The 14,883-nt window shown below is 45.4% G+C and overlaps 1 non-coding gene across 1 annotated transcript; it reads right to left on the bottom strand.

The window, feature by feature from the left end:
- Positions 1 to 598: 598 nt before the first annotated feature.
- On the bottom strand, positions 599 to 671 carry trnai-uau (transfer RNA isoleucine (anticodon UAU)). Its single transcript has one exon. It is a non-coding gene; the product is annotated as a tRNA-Ile (tRNA).
- Between the last annotated feature and the right edge of the window lie 14,212 nt (positions 672 to 14,883).

Below are 14,883 nucleotides of genomic sequence, written 5' to 3'. Positions count from 1 at the left end.
CTGAGGAGCAGGAAAATGTAATCGGGGAGGGCGAGTGGGGAAGTGAAGCAGTTGCAGCTCTGGTGAAAGTCCAAAGGTCCCACTGAGAGTGTAATTTCTTTCATTGCTGTTGCTGCTTGAATGAGCCACTAACGTGCGAACTGCTCCAAAACATGATTCAGGACCTCTGGTGCCAATTCTCGCACGTTGAACAACGACAGACACCTTCCAAATGAGGTCTTTCAGAGATGACTTTGCGATACATTTGACAGACAGACTAGTTGAGGAATCCGTGGTGCACTGTGACACCAGCACATCAGCTTCTTCCCTGTCTTTGAACCGGGCCGCCTGCGCAAGGAATGCGAATGCGGTCATGCTTTTCGTGGAAGGATCAGAAGGGGGTAACTACACTCTCAAACAGAATGGCATATGATCAGAACCAGGTTGGAGAAAAACTTTACAATGCTTTGCACAGTAATTAAATGGAATTGCATTGCATTGCACTGCAATACGAGAGAAGATTTATTCAAGCAAACTCGAAGGCAGGTTTGCACGTGGGAAAGCAAGCAAGGAAGCTCCGTTCTTGTCGATGTCAAAGGCTGCAGTTGAAGAGCAAAACAGTTTCTGCTCAGTTTCGAACTGGGGACCTTTCGCGCATAAGGCGAACGTGATGACCACTACACTACAGAAACAAGCCGCAGACGCCCCCGCTGCAGGTCAGTGGCATCCAGCACTGAAAGTTGAAGCCATTCTAGCTTTCACCTTTCTGTTTCCGTTAGCTCGTTTTTTAATGGGACTTGTTTAATTTTGGCTATGTGGTGAGCATGGACGAGATACACCGAAGTATCTGTTTCCACGCGGTGTACCCCAATAATGTTGTGTTGCTTACACCTGCTTTAAAGAATTACGTTTTTGCGGAGCTTACCGTCGCAGTCTGTGGCAAAATCATTTCGTCTGTTCGACTGCTCACGGGAAAGGTAGCATTGTGAAACACTGCAGAAACGAACGACTTCCTGACTTTTGCTCCGACTGACCATACTCCGTGAAAGTTTCCCAGATTCTCAGTTGAGGATTTTTGCAGCTGGAAGTTACCTCAGAAACCCTGTTAATTCGTAATGTATTGAGCGAATCGCAAAACAGAAAGCATTTAACACGGAACACAAACAAAACTGGAAAACCAAATGCATTTTCAGACACAGCGAGCATGAATGCTAAATGTGAGAGTGTCGGGGGGCATGAACCATAAAGTAATCACACAACTAACAACAGGGCAATTCCAAACTACTCTTTCAAACAGACTGGAGCCTGAGTGCACCACCACTTCCCAGACAATGCTGCAAAGAGACAAAGAAAGAACATAATAAGAATGGGCCATAAAAAGTGAATTTCACCAATCACAGTCTCGATTAGATTACCTTTCCCTTCCGATGACTGCAGGACGGAAATGAAGGAAGTGGGAGAAATTCAATAACATATGACATCGAAATACATTGGAACGATTTTCTCATTGGCCAGAAAACCAAATAACGACGATTCGAGTCACCGGAGGAGTCTGTTTCGCAACAACGATGAAATAACAGTCTCCATTCGGTTCCAGTAAAAGCTCAACTTGCCTGGAACAGAAAGCAACAGCAGAGCTGCTGGCGATTTTCCGCGCGGGAAGCGAACACGATCATGACAGCACAGACACTTTGGAAAATTCGGCACTTTCCCACACCGCAGTCAATTCCCCGGGAAGCAAACTCATTTTTCTTCTGTTTTAAACAGAAATGAGGCGGGGATTGAAACAGCATTTAAACCAGCTGTTCCGTTGGAGCTGCTCAGCAGAAATGGCAGCGGTGGGATTCGAACCCACGCCTCTTTCGAGACTGGAGTCTTCATCCAGCGCCTTCGACCGCTCAGCCACACTACCAACACACCCGCGAATCCATTTTCTTGCACTTCCAATTGTGTTCCTGCATAACAACAGATGCAAACTCACGTGAAAAGGGTTCCATGATCCCTCTCCGACTCGCACAGCTGCTGGGATGTGCGCGTCTACAATATCAATTTCTCAGCAGTTAACGATAGCCCATCAATCCAGACAAAAATCACTGGTAAGCTGAGTCTATCTTCTCAGACTGGATTCAGCTACAAATGTATCTGTGAGTGCGTGAGAATATATGATCGGTTATGATTGGGTCAAATTACCATGAGCTACTTGACATTACTGCAGTTTCGATTCTTGCTTTGCTCAATGATTTCACCCATTGTTCGAAACAGGACAACTTTCACGGTTACACGGAACATGAAACACACCGGACTACAGGGAAAATGCACAAAGCTGAGCAGGCCGTGTCCCAAATCATACCGTGCAGCATAGTTTCAGTCACAGTGTCTGTTTTGCAGAATAAGGTTCCCAAAGAATGTTCCACCCTAAAACCGGAGGTAGCATTACAATCCGAGAACGACAGATTACATTGTGAGGAAGGTCTGACCTCGGGGCCGGTTCGAGATGCCACTTTCCTTGCCTTTTACCTTAACCGTGCAATTTGCTGCAGAGATTATCACACCTGGACATGAGCCTCATCGATACCAACTGAGTTGGAAACCTGTGTGGGAATCGATGAGAAAAAGCGACTCAATAAAGTTTAACAAGTTCCATGGTGCTTTTTAGAAATGCAGTTTCTGTTCACCTCAATCGAAAAGGCAGTTTCTGAACATAGTAACAGAAGTCAAAAGGTAATTACCTCACCCCACCCCCACTCCGGAAGAGGTGTTAACTGCCCTTGATTGCTTTTTGTTCACGATGTGAAGAGCTCTCACGCCTGAGTCACCGTCACGTCTCTGGTTGCTGAGTGAATCACAAAGAAGGACTTTCTCCAGAGCTGCAACTGCCTCACTTCCCCACTCGCCCTCCCCGTTTACATTTTCCTGCTCGTCAGTGATTTAAAGAAAACCAAATGGATGCGATGTCATTCTGTAGCCTCTCTGTCGATTCCTCCGTTTCAGTTCCAACGTGGCTTAGATCTCGGGGCGCACCTTAATACTAGCGACGCTATGAAAGCACAGGTCCAGAGGTTCCTCTGAGAGTGTAATTTCTTTCATTGCTGTTGCTGATTGAATGAGCCACTGACGTGCGAACTGCTCCAAAACATGATTCAGGACCTCTGGTGCCAATTCTCGCACGTTGAATAACGACAGACACCTTCCAAATGAGGTCTTTCAGAGACGACTTTGGGATACATTTGACAGACAGACTAGTTGAGGAATCCGTGGTGCACTGTGACACCAGCACATCAGCTTCTTCCCTGTCTTTGAACCGGGCCGCCTGCGCAAGGAATGCGAATGCGGTCATGCTTTTCGTGGAAGGATCAGAAGGGGGTAACTACACTCTCAAACAGAATGGCATATGATCAGAACCAGGTTGGAGAAAAACTTTACAATGCTTTGCACAGTAATTAAATGGAATTGCATTGCATTGCACTGCACTACGAGAGAAGATTTTTTCAAGCAAACTCGAAGGCAGGTTTGCACGTGGGAAAGCAAGCAAGAAAGCTCCGTTCTTGTCGATGTCAAAGGCTGCAGTTGAAGAGCAAAACAGTTTCTGCTCAGTTTCGAACTGGGGACCTTTCGCGCGTAAGACGAACGTGATGACCACTACACTACAGAAACAAGCCGCAGACGCCCCTGCTGCAGCTCAGTGGCATCCAGCACTGAAAGTTGAAGCCATTCTAGCTTTCACCTTTCTGTTTCCGTTAGCTCGTTGTTTAATGGGACTTGTTTAATTTTGGCTATGTGGTGAGCATGGACGAGATACACCGAAGTATCTGTTTCCACGCGGTGTACCCCAATAATGTTGTGTTGCTTACACCTGCTTTAAAGAATTACGTTTTTGCGGAGCTTACGGTCGCAGTCTGTGGCAAAATCATTTCGTCTGTTCGACTGCTCACGGGAAAGGTAGCATTGTGAAACACTGCAGAAACGAACGACTTCCTTACTTTTGCTCCGACTGACCATACTCCGTGAAAGTTTCCCAGATTCTCAGTTGAGGATTTTTGCAGCTGGAAGTTACCTCAGAAACCCTGTTAATTCGTAATGTATTGAGCGAATCGCAAAACAGAAAGCATTTAACACGGAACACAAACATCAAAGACTCGGGGGACAGTACAGGATATTGTTGAAATGTATGCTTCAGGAGCATTTTAGCTTAACAACGGCACAGCTGCCCAGATCCAACCGGAAATGGGGATGGGAATGTGTGCGCAGAGTTCCTCTTTGGTCCAGTGATGCAATAAGTGAGTGTCCTGTCCTTCAGTGATGGTATAGAGGCGCAAGAAATTCCTCGGTTGAGTGTGCTCCTGCTCAAGGGAATGGTTGTCCTCGTTTATACAATCATCGCGATTTCTGGTGCATCTTTCTAAGACAGCTGAGTGGCACAAGTGGAGCGTGTTGAGTCCTTAACTTTGCAGTGGTGGGTTTAAAAGATGATTTTGCGATTTGGATCTGTGTTTCCGACACTGGCGGTGGCAGCTACATTTGCTCGCATCATCTCAGTATCAGTTTCTTCCACACAGTCAAGACTTCAACCTGTAGAAGGTGGTGTTGGGCTGATATTTTAAACTAGTCATCTTTTGGGGTTGGGACACGGAAACGGTGATGTTTACGTTCGACGAATAAAACCTGTAATACAAGCCTGACCTCAGAAACAGAGATCATGACTTTAATTTCCTGCAATCCCATTCATTCATGTCCCTTATGCAGGGGATTCAACTATCTTCACCCAGAACTGCCTACGAGAGATTCCAGGACCAGTAAAACATGAGCTGACCCTTACTTCAAGAACCTCCACCGCGTGGGGAAGCAGTCTAATCGGCCCTTCCAGTCCACACGGTATATCCGAAGCGCATCCCACCAGACCTCACGGTATAGCCTGTCCCATAAGCCTGCATTTCCCATTGTTGATCCATGTAACTGGCACGTCTTTGGTCTGAGGGAGAAATAAAAACGCAAACACACACAGAATGTGTACACTGCCCACCCAAGGCTGGGATCATACCCGGGTTTGTGGTGTAGCCAGACAGCAACGAACGAGGGGCGAATATTAAATGTTGTCCTGACCAGTGATACTCACAAACTGTGGGTGAATGAGAAAGAATGAAAACACATTCATGGAAAACAGGATTTGTATCTGTGTGGACACAATTTGAAAGGATCGTTCACCCTGTGTAGAAAAAAGGACATCGATACCACAGAGAAAGCAGAGCAATGTGGGAACTGCTGGAGGGATTCAATTAATCACAGAAATGGAATCTCATTTAATCAGTAGCACTGGGGAGCGACCGTTCACCAAACCCGTGTGTGGGAAGGGATCACTGAGCAAAACAACCTCTGGAAACTCCAGCAGGATTACATATCCCATCAGGTGTTCGGTCATGATGTCAATGCAGCTGTTAATCCCAACCAGCTGCCTGCTCCATAGCGTCAGTCAGAGTCATACAACATGAAAACAGGCCTGTCAGTCCAACCGATCCATGCTGAACATACTGCCAAACTGACCCATTCCCGTCTGCTTCCTCCTGTACCCGCTGAGTGGTGATAATGCACTTGTAATTTTATTACTGTGTTGTTTATCCAAACTCCAGGTAATATTTTGGGGACAAAGAGTTCAGGTCCTGGCATGACAGATAGTGGAGTTTGAATTCAATAAGCACCTGGAATTGAAGAGTCTTTTGATGACGTGAAACAGTTGTGTGGAAAATACCATCTGATTCACTCATGCCAGTTCGGGAAGGAAAATGCCATAGTCATCTGCTCTGTCCCACAGGAGACTCCAGATGGATAATACCGTGGTTGACTCTAAAATGCCCTCTGGGAAATAACTGACGTACTAGGCATGAATACATTATTTTAAAAATCCCACTTTCCCTTTCATGTTTGGAATCAATTGTCCATTAAATATTGCAAACATTCCCTCATCCATCACTTCCTCAGCAAGTTAATTACACACGTAAAACACCGTCCCTAAAAAAAATGCCTCACATGTCTTTTTTTTTTAAATCTCTCTCTTTTCATCTTAAACATATGCCCTCTCGTCTTGAAATTCCCCTCCTGGGAAAAGGCCGCTATCGTTAACTCTAAACTTGTCTCTCAATAATTCATAAACTTCTGTCAGGTCGCCGTTCAAACCCCTAACCTAGAGTGAAAACAGTCTCAACTAGGAGAAAGTGAGAACTGCAGATGAGAGATCAGAGTCGAGAGTGTTGTGCTGGGAAAGCACAGCAGATCAGGCAGCATTTGAGGAGCAGGAGAATCGATGTTTTGGGGAAGAGCCTGGTGAAGGACACTTGCGTGAAAAAAAAATTCTCCTGCTCCTGGGATTCTTTCTTACCCGATGTGATTTTCCAGCCCCCGATCTCGAATCTGAAAATAGTCTCAGCCTATCCAGCCTTTCCTTATAACTCAAAACTTCCACACACAGCAACATGCGTGTATACCTTTTGTGAACTTACTCCAGCTGAATAATATCATTCCTACAACTGGGCGGCCAGAACTGCACATAATATTCCAGAAGAGGCCTCATCAATGTCCTGCAAAACTTCTACATAACGTCCCAACTACTATACAAAAAGGACTGAGCAATGAAATGAATTATGTTAAATGCCCTTGAACCATCTTGTCTGTTGGTAATGCAAATTACAAGGAAATTTGTACCTGCACACCGAGCTTCCGTGTTCTCCAACATACACAAAGCCCTACTCTTTTTGTTGTACCAAAATGCAATACCTTCCATTTATCCAGATTGAACTCCATTTTACATTTTTCAGTCCAACGACTCATTTGATTAAGAACCTTTTGAAACTGAGATAATCTTCCCCACTGCCTACAATTCTGGTGTCGCCTGCAAACATACGAAGCATGCCTGCAGTGAGTTCCACTGTTTTCTCATATAGATCAATGATTCATATTTACTTGTAGTGGCCGTGATTTAGCAGTGTTCAGATCATACAACAGTTCGTCATGCAATTAACCATGAGGAAGAAAGCCGCAGACTGCAGGGAGATATCAAACAATTTGAAATAAAAAAGGTGAAAGCATTTCATTCCAGGGAAGTGGGTGATAGTGAAGCAAAATTAAACTTCAACCAGATGCCCACACTCCAGTTGTAGCACTCAGCTGTCTCAGCAAGATGCACTGTCGATTGCTGTTATTATAAAGGGGAACAAATTTCCCCATCTGCCCCGCCTTTGACCAGGAGCACTCCCAACCTCGGAATTGCTTGCACCTCTAAACCATCGTGCATTCTCCGGTTGCGTCACTTGAGCCATCCAGTATCTCTGCAACCTCATTCCCATCTTGATTTCCAGTTGGTTATTCGCGACTGGGCCACTCAGTTCCTCTGATTCTGTGGTGGGCAACTAGGACTATGTGGCAGCAGTGGTTACCTCCTTGTGTGGGGAAACTCGGGAAGTAACCGATGTTAAACTGCATTGCGATTGAAATATACATTTCAACAAAAGCTTGGTAAAAACAATGGCTGCAGAAGCCGGAAACCAGATTCTGGATTAGTGGTGCTGGAAGAGCACAGCAGTTCAGGCAGCATCCGAGAAGAAGTAAAATCGACGTTTCGGGCAAAAGCTCTTCATCAAGAATACAGGCAGAGAGCCTGAAGAGTGGAGAGATAAGTGAGAGAAGGGTGGGGGTGGGGAGAAAGTAGCGTAGAGTACTATAGTTAAGTGGGGGAGGGGATGAAGGTGATAAGTCGGGGTGGAGGGTGGAATGGATAGGTGAAATAGAAGATAGGCAGGTAGGACAAGTCAGGACAAGTCATGGAGACAGGGCTGAGCTGGAAGTTTGGAATTGGGGTGAGGTGGGGAAAGGGGAAATGAGGAAACTTTTGAAGTCCACATTGATGCCCTGGGGTTGAAGTGTTCCGAGGCGGAAGATGAGGCGTTCTTCCTCCAGGCATCTGGTGGTGAGGGAGCGGCGGTGAAGGAGGCTCAGGATCTCCATGTCTTCGACAGAGTGCGAGGGAGAGATGAAATGTTGGGCCACAGGGTGGTGTGGTTGATTGGTGCGAGTCTCCCAGAGATATTCCCGTAAGCGCTATGCTGGGAGGCGCCCAGTCTCCCCAATATAGAGGAGACTGCGCCGGGAGCAAGGGATACAATAAATGATATTGGTGGATGTGCAGGTTACAAAAGCTGCACTGTCCACGGAGTGTTTGATGTTTTGGAGAAATCTATTTATCTCAGCATTCAACACTTTAATATTGGAATCACCACAGCCAGTGGGGGAACCGATATTAAAATGTCAGCCCATTCTGAATTCCCACATATCTGCCACTGTTCGCTAAGCACTGATATTGTGCATTTCGTGCTCTGCCTAACATTTCTTATGATACTGTACTTATTGCGTGCGTTTAGTGTGTTTGTCTGTGGGTTTCCGTGATTGTATAGTGGTTAGCTTTCTGCGCTGTAGCCACTGGAACCTCGGGTCAAATCCGAGTCACGGCAATAATTGCTCTATCTGCCCCAGTATTTGTGAAACACAAAGGAATCAGTTGTTTTAACGTTTTGATTTTCTCCAAGGTGACTTTTTTTCCTTCAAGCTCTGCTCACTCACATCTCTGTGTTTCGTATGTCAGAATTCCAATCCACCCGTTCTCAGAGATTTCTTCCCTCCTACGATCAATAACCAAACTTTCCATCCTATACCCCCATTTCGTTAATTTGGAGTTGCCGGTGTTGGACTATGGAGTACAAAGTTAAAAATGACCCAACACCAGGTTATGGTCTTACAGGTTTAATTGAAGCACTAGCTTTCGGAGCGCTGCTCTTTCATCATGTGTTTGTGGAGTCATTTCCTATTTCACGAAGGCATTGCAGAATCTAATACAGACTCGAAAATTGATACCGATCAGTCTGTGTGGCTGGGGTCACTGTTACTGGGTGAACGTGCCCCAACCCCACCATCGGGACCATTTGATTCATTTGGTTACCACTGTTGTGAGATCAATACTCATGCAGCAGCTTTTACTGATATGGACCAGATATTATTATGGGGTTCAAGCACAGGAAAATGGCACAGAACAGTATCGGGGAAAAGCGACTTAATTAGATAAGATCAGTTTCACTGCTTTTCTGGAATGGCCAACCGCTGTTACCACTGAACACTGAACTCTTAATTCAGACACCAGGGACCTGGGTTGGACTCCGACCATGCTAGGCGGTAGAATTGGGATTCAATTAATATCTGGAATTACGAATCTAATAACTCCTATATATCCATGTTCAATTGTTGAAAAAAAAACAAAACCATCTGACGTTATCTAAGAATGAAACTGCCATTCTTACCTGCTCGGGCCTCCATGTAACTCCAGACTCACTACAATGTGGTTGAGTCTCAATTACACGCTGTGCAATTTGGGATAGCAATCAATTCTGCCGAGCCAGCGACGCCCTCATACTGTAACAGAATAGAAAAAAAAGTTCATTCGGCCATAGCTAGATTACTGTGTGTAGTTCTGCAATTCAGAGTACTGCATGGATGTGATCGCACTGGGAACGTTGCAGGAGAGATTCACTGGGATATTGTCTGGACTGAAGAGTTTCAGTTGTGAGGAGAGATTGGACAGACTGGGGTTGTTTGTCGCCGAGCAGAGGAGATTGGAGAAGACATGACTGAGATGTACAAAATATTGAGGGATATGGATAGGATAGACTGAAAGAAGCTTTTGTTATTGATGGAGAGATCGAACACTGGGGCCAAGAGATTTCGGGAAAAGGCAGAAATGTTTGAGTAGATTTGCGGAATGGGTCAGAGAGGCGGAAATCATTCTAACCTTAAAAAAAATTGAGATGTTAAATTTTGATGCCAAAACATGTAAGATTAAAGGGCTAAACAATGGAAAACTTGATTCAGGTCGTTAAGCAGTTGTGTTTGACAAGTGCGGCCACAACAGGCTGAAGGGCCTCCTTCGATGTTGTTGTCCTCCACAGTATCGTGGTTAGTGTCCCCTCCTGTCACAGGGCTCAATTCTCTGCTGGGGGCATCGTAAAGGTTTTAACCCTGTCGCTCTGTTCCAAAGTGAAGGTTATTCATGCCTGGCCTTCCATTCGCGATTGGACATGTCACAGGAAGGACAGTGCTGTCTGAATCAGCTGGGGAAGGACTGCAGCTCCTGGGTAGAGAGAGTGTCAGTGAAAGTGCAAACGCGTAACTTCTGCAAACTGCGCATTGTGTTTGTGTTGCAATGAAAACCATTATATAGATTTGTTCCTGATTGATGTGTTTACTTAAAGCAGGAATGTGAGGAAGGAAACAGAGTAAACCCTTTCAGATCTGAGTACAGAAACATTTCCAGCAGAACTACTGAGGTTGTACAGCGTTTGGATGCATTGAATTCGGGTTGGTGGGCGCAGCTTGCTTTCACTAGGCGGAGTTGCCAATGTGTAAAGCCATTACACATGATGCAGATAGTGTTCAATGTGATGGTACATTTGCTCAGTGGTTCGCACTGCTCCTAAGTCTGTAGGTGAGGTGGATTGGCCATGTTAAACTGCGCTGATGTGTCCAGAGAGTGAATTCAGTAAGTTTAGTGAATTAGCCATGGGTAACGCAGTGATAAGGTCAGCAGTCACACGATGCCAGGTTTTATTCCAGCAGGTTTATTTGAAATCACAAGCCAGAGGCCTGCGGGGATAGAGACGGGAGCTAGGTCTGGTTGAGATGCTGTTCAGAGTCTCCCTACAGACCTGATTGACTGAACTGCACTTTCTGCATTGCAGGGAATCTGTGATTCTATCAGAGAGGACACTGCCAGCGTTTACTGGGCCGCTAAGATATTAGAGACGATGCTGATGGCGTTTAGTGGGGATGGAGTTTTATTTATTTGTGTTTTGGAAAATTTGAAACTAAATCAAGGAAACAGAATGGAAGTTTTCCAGAGTATTTGATGTTTGGAGAGAGTAAATATGTGGCATCTTTAGGATACATTGGATGGAGAATCTTGCTCTTGCCCTTCATTGCACTGGAGATTTGTGATAAATAGACACCTCATCAAAGTCGAAGTAAAGCAATTTGTTTCTGTTGTAAGTTACATTGGGATAATGAAAAAGGAGTGCAAACGTTTCTTTTCTCCTTTCATTCCATCTTGACTTTCTATGAATTTACATCGAATGAAAGGGGAACAAATAAGGAGAGATTGGGTGCAATAATTTATCCAGTGGGCTTGTAAATTTTAATGTAATACTCCACAAAAGGTACTGATCAGTATTTTAAACAGTCAATTGAATTGGAACCGCAGAAGACCTTTCCAATGAAACAAATTTTTCATTCTTTCACAAACTTTTGCCGTGTGAATCATACCGCAATCCATCATCCAGCATGATCACCAGGTTGGCAACAATATTAGATCCACCAATTTTCTTTAGCAATCACAACATCTGCACATACCCATCTGCAGTGTGCCCAGTGCCATTTGTTGTATCCAGGCCACAGCACATTTCCTGTTCATGAACTTATGAGCTTAGTTCCTGATCTGTCTGATCAGATTGAGAAATCTTTTCTATCACTTCATCCCATCCCGTCAGAATTCTAAAAGTATCAATAAAACAAGGCGTTAGACCAAATGATGTAGGATTGGAAGTCGGCCATTCCGCCCATCGAGTCTGCTCCACAATTCAACGAACTCATGGCTGATCTGATAATCCACAACTCCATTCTCCAGCATTGCCTCGACAAAGCTTCATCGCCTTTCTGGTTAAATGTCTGTCTGGCACAGTTTGAAAATACACAAGAACTCAGCCTCAACAACAATTTCGGCAAGGAGTTCCACCGATCCACTGGCCCCTGAGCAAAGAAATTACTCCTCATTTCTGACTTAAATAGGCAATATCTAATTATGAGTTCATGTCCTCTGGTGCTCTCCTCATACCAGAGGGTGAACCACCTGCCCGTATCTTCCCTGTCACGATCCCATGAATATTGAACATTTATAAAGGTTATTATGTGATTATAGAGCTCCCCTCCCTTTCATTTATTTCAAGGAGAATAATCCCAGCCTCACCAATCATTCCACGAAGCTCCATTTTATCCAGTGTTGACAACATGTTCATTAATCTCTGCTGTCCCCTGCAACGCCCTTACATATTATTAAGGCAGGTGAAGACATTTATGCGAAGAAACGGTTGAAATTTCAAGCCCAGACGGGAATTGGATCTTGAAATTAGGCAGCGACTGGAATCAGATTGGTCCATATAAGGACGAAATAGAGTAATGATCACTCTCACAAATGAGAAACTAAGCATACCTCATTGACATTCAATAACTTTACTGTAAACGAATTACCCCGTGTAATAGTCCAGAGAGCTATTATTTCTGGGGAAAAAAAAACTTATAGAAACTGGCTACATAAACACTTTGACAACAACAACATGTTCTTGAGACATTTTTTGTTTATAAACTCAACTCATTGTTCCTGAATCCTCCATCGTTTGCAAGGCACAAATGAGACGTGGAATATAACTCTCTCCATTTGCCTAGATGGGTGTAACTTCAATAACACTTAAGGAACTGGACACCGTCCACGACAATGCAGTCACTTGTGTGTACCCTCTTCACCACTTGCAATATTCATTCCCTTCACCGCTAAGGCGCAATTGCAGCAGAGTGCACCAACTATAAGATGCACTGGAGTAAGTCATTCGGGCAGTTTTGACAACCTTCAAAGCTCAACAGCTGTACTGACTATAAGGACAAGGTTGGAAGATGCAACGAAACGCCACCATTTTCAAGTTACCCTTCAAGGCCCATAGCACCCTGACTTGGAAAGGAATCAGTGAGAAGCTCATTGGTGAAACGGTCTTGATGGGCAAAGTTGCATACTTCAGCCTTCCATCTTTTATCTTACAATTATAAGACAAATGTTGATTTATGCCGTGATCAGACTTGTGCTCAGTCCTTTAGCTGTTTCCTAAACTGTTGGTGGCTAAAGTTCTGCTATCATCCACAGCCTGTGGTCAACAATAGAAAATACCCGAAAACCCTCTCAATCAACTGACTCCCCTCCAGATTAGAGTGATGTTGGAGAAGCATAGCAGGTTCGGCAGCATCTGAGGAGCAGGAAAAATGGACGTTTCAGACAAAAGCCATTCATCAGGAATGAGACTGGGAGCACATTGGATGGAGAGATAAATGGGAAGGGTGTGGGGCTGGGGAGAAGGTAGCTGAGAGTGCTGTAAGTGGATGCAGGCGGGGGGTGAACATGAAATGTCAGAGAAGTAGGTGGAGTGGATAGGTGGGAATGAAGATGCACAGATGGGACAAGTCAGGCGGACGGTGTTGAGCAGGAAGGTGGGAACTGGTGTAAGGTAGGGGGAGGGGACATGAGGCAACGGGTGAAGTCCAAATTGATGCCATGGGGTTGAAGAGTCCCGAGGCGGATGATGAGGCTTTCTTCCTCCAGGCATCGGGTCGTGTGGCAGTGGCAATACAGGAGGCCCAGGACCTGCATGTCCTCGGGAGAGTGGGAGGGGGAGTTGAAATGTTTGGCCATGGTGCACTGGGGTCGATTCTTGTTGGTATCCTGGAGATATCCTCTGAAGTGTTGTGTGAGAACACATCTCCTCTCTCCAACTTAGAGGAGACCGCATCGGGAGGAACGTATACAAGAAATTACATGTGTGGAAGTGCAGGAGAAACTTTGATGGATGTGGAAGCCTCCATTAGAGCCTTGGACAGAGGTGAGGAGGTAGATGTGGGTGCAGGTTTTGCAATTCCTCAGCGACAGGGAAATTTATATTTCCCTCCCCACCCCTATCCACTTTTCACAAAGACTGTTTCCACCACGACTACCTCGTCAATTCCACGCCCTCCAATGACCCAACCTCCCCTGGCGGCACCTTCCCCTGCCACTACAGGAATTGCAAAACCTGCACCCACATCTTCCCTCTCACATCCTTTCAAGGCTCCAATGAGCCTTCCACATCCATCAAATGTGCATGTGCATTTCCACACATGTCATTTATTGCATCTGTTGCTCGCGATGTGGTCTCCTCTACATTGGGGCCAACAGACACATTCTTGGAGAGCGCTTCAGAGAACATTTCCAGGGCACCCGCAACATTCAACTCCAAACCCACATGACCAAAAACATCAATTACCACACCCTCCCCTTCCGACTCTCCCAAGGACATGCAGTTCCTGGGTTTTCTCCACCACCATTCCCTCACCACCAGACGCCAGATCTTCCACCTTGGGACCCTCAACCCTAGGGCATCAACGTGGTCTTCACCAGTTTCCTCATCTCCCCACGGCCACCTTATCCGAGTTCCAACTTTCTAACTTGGCACCATCCTACTGACCTGCCCCACCTGTCTATCTCACTTTCACCTATCCGCTCCACCCTCTTCTCCGACCTATCACCTTTAACCCCATCTCTATCCACCTCTTGCACTCTCAGCTAAATTCTTCCCAGACCCAGTACTCCCGTTTATCTCTCCACCCTCGAGGCTCACAGCTTTATTCCTGATGAAGGGCGTTTGCGCGAAACGTTATTTTTTTTCTGCAACTCGGATGCTGCCTGACCTGCTGTGCTTCTTCAGCACCACTCTAATCTTGATTCTGATTTCCAGCACCTGCAGTACGCAGTTCCGTCCAACTGATTACCCTGTCCATTGAACTTGAGTAGGCAGTTGCTGAATTTCCAGCATCATTTCCCTGCTCTTACATTCTCACCTGCGTTCAAGACCAGAAAGTATCTCCAACCCATCGAGACCACTTGATCCCTTGTCCAATCACATTCAAACATTCGTGAATGTCTACTCCAATATCTCTTTTATTACCTTAAACCACTCGATATTCACACTTTTCTCATTGTGCGTCCTCAAATTCATTATCACCCACTTCACTGGATTGAATTCC

This window comes from Chiloscyllium punctatum, chromosome 18, assembly GCF_047496795.1.
Source record: "Chiloscyllium punctatum isolate Juve2018m chromosome 18, sChiPun1.3, whole genome shotgun sequence".
NCBI classification, from domain to species: domain Eukaryota; kingdom Metazoa; phylum Chordata; class Chondrichthyes; order Orectolobiformes; family Hemiscylliidae; genus Chiloscyllium; species Chiloscyllium punctatum.
This window is presented reverse-complemented; position numbering and strand designations above follow the sequence as displayed.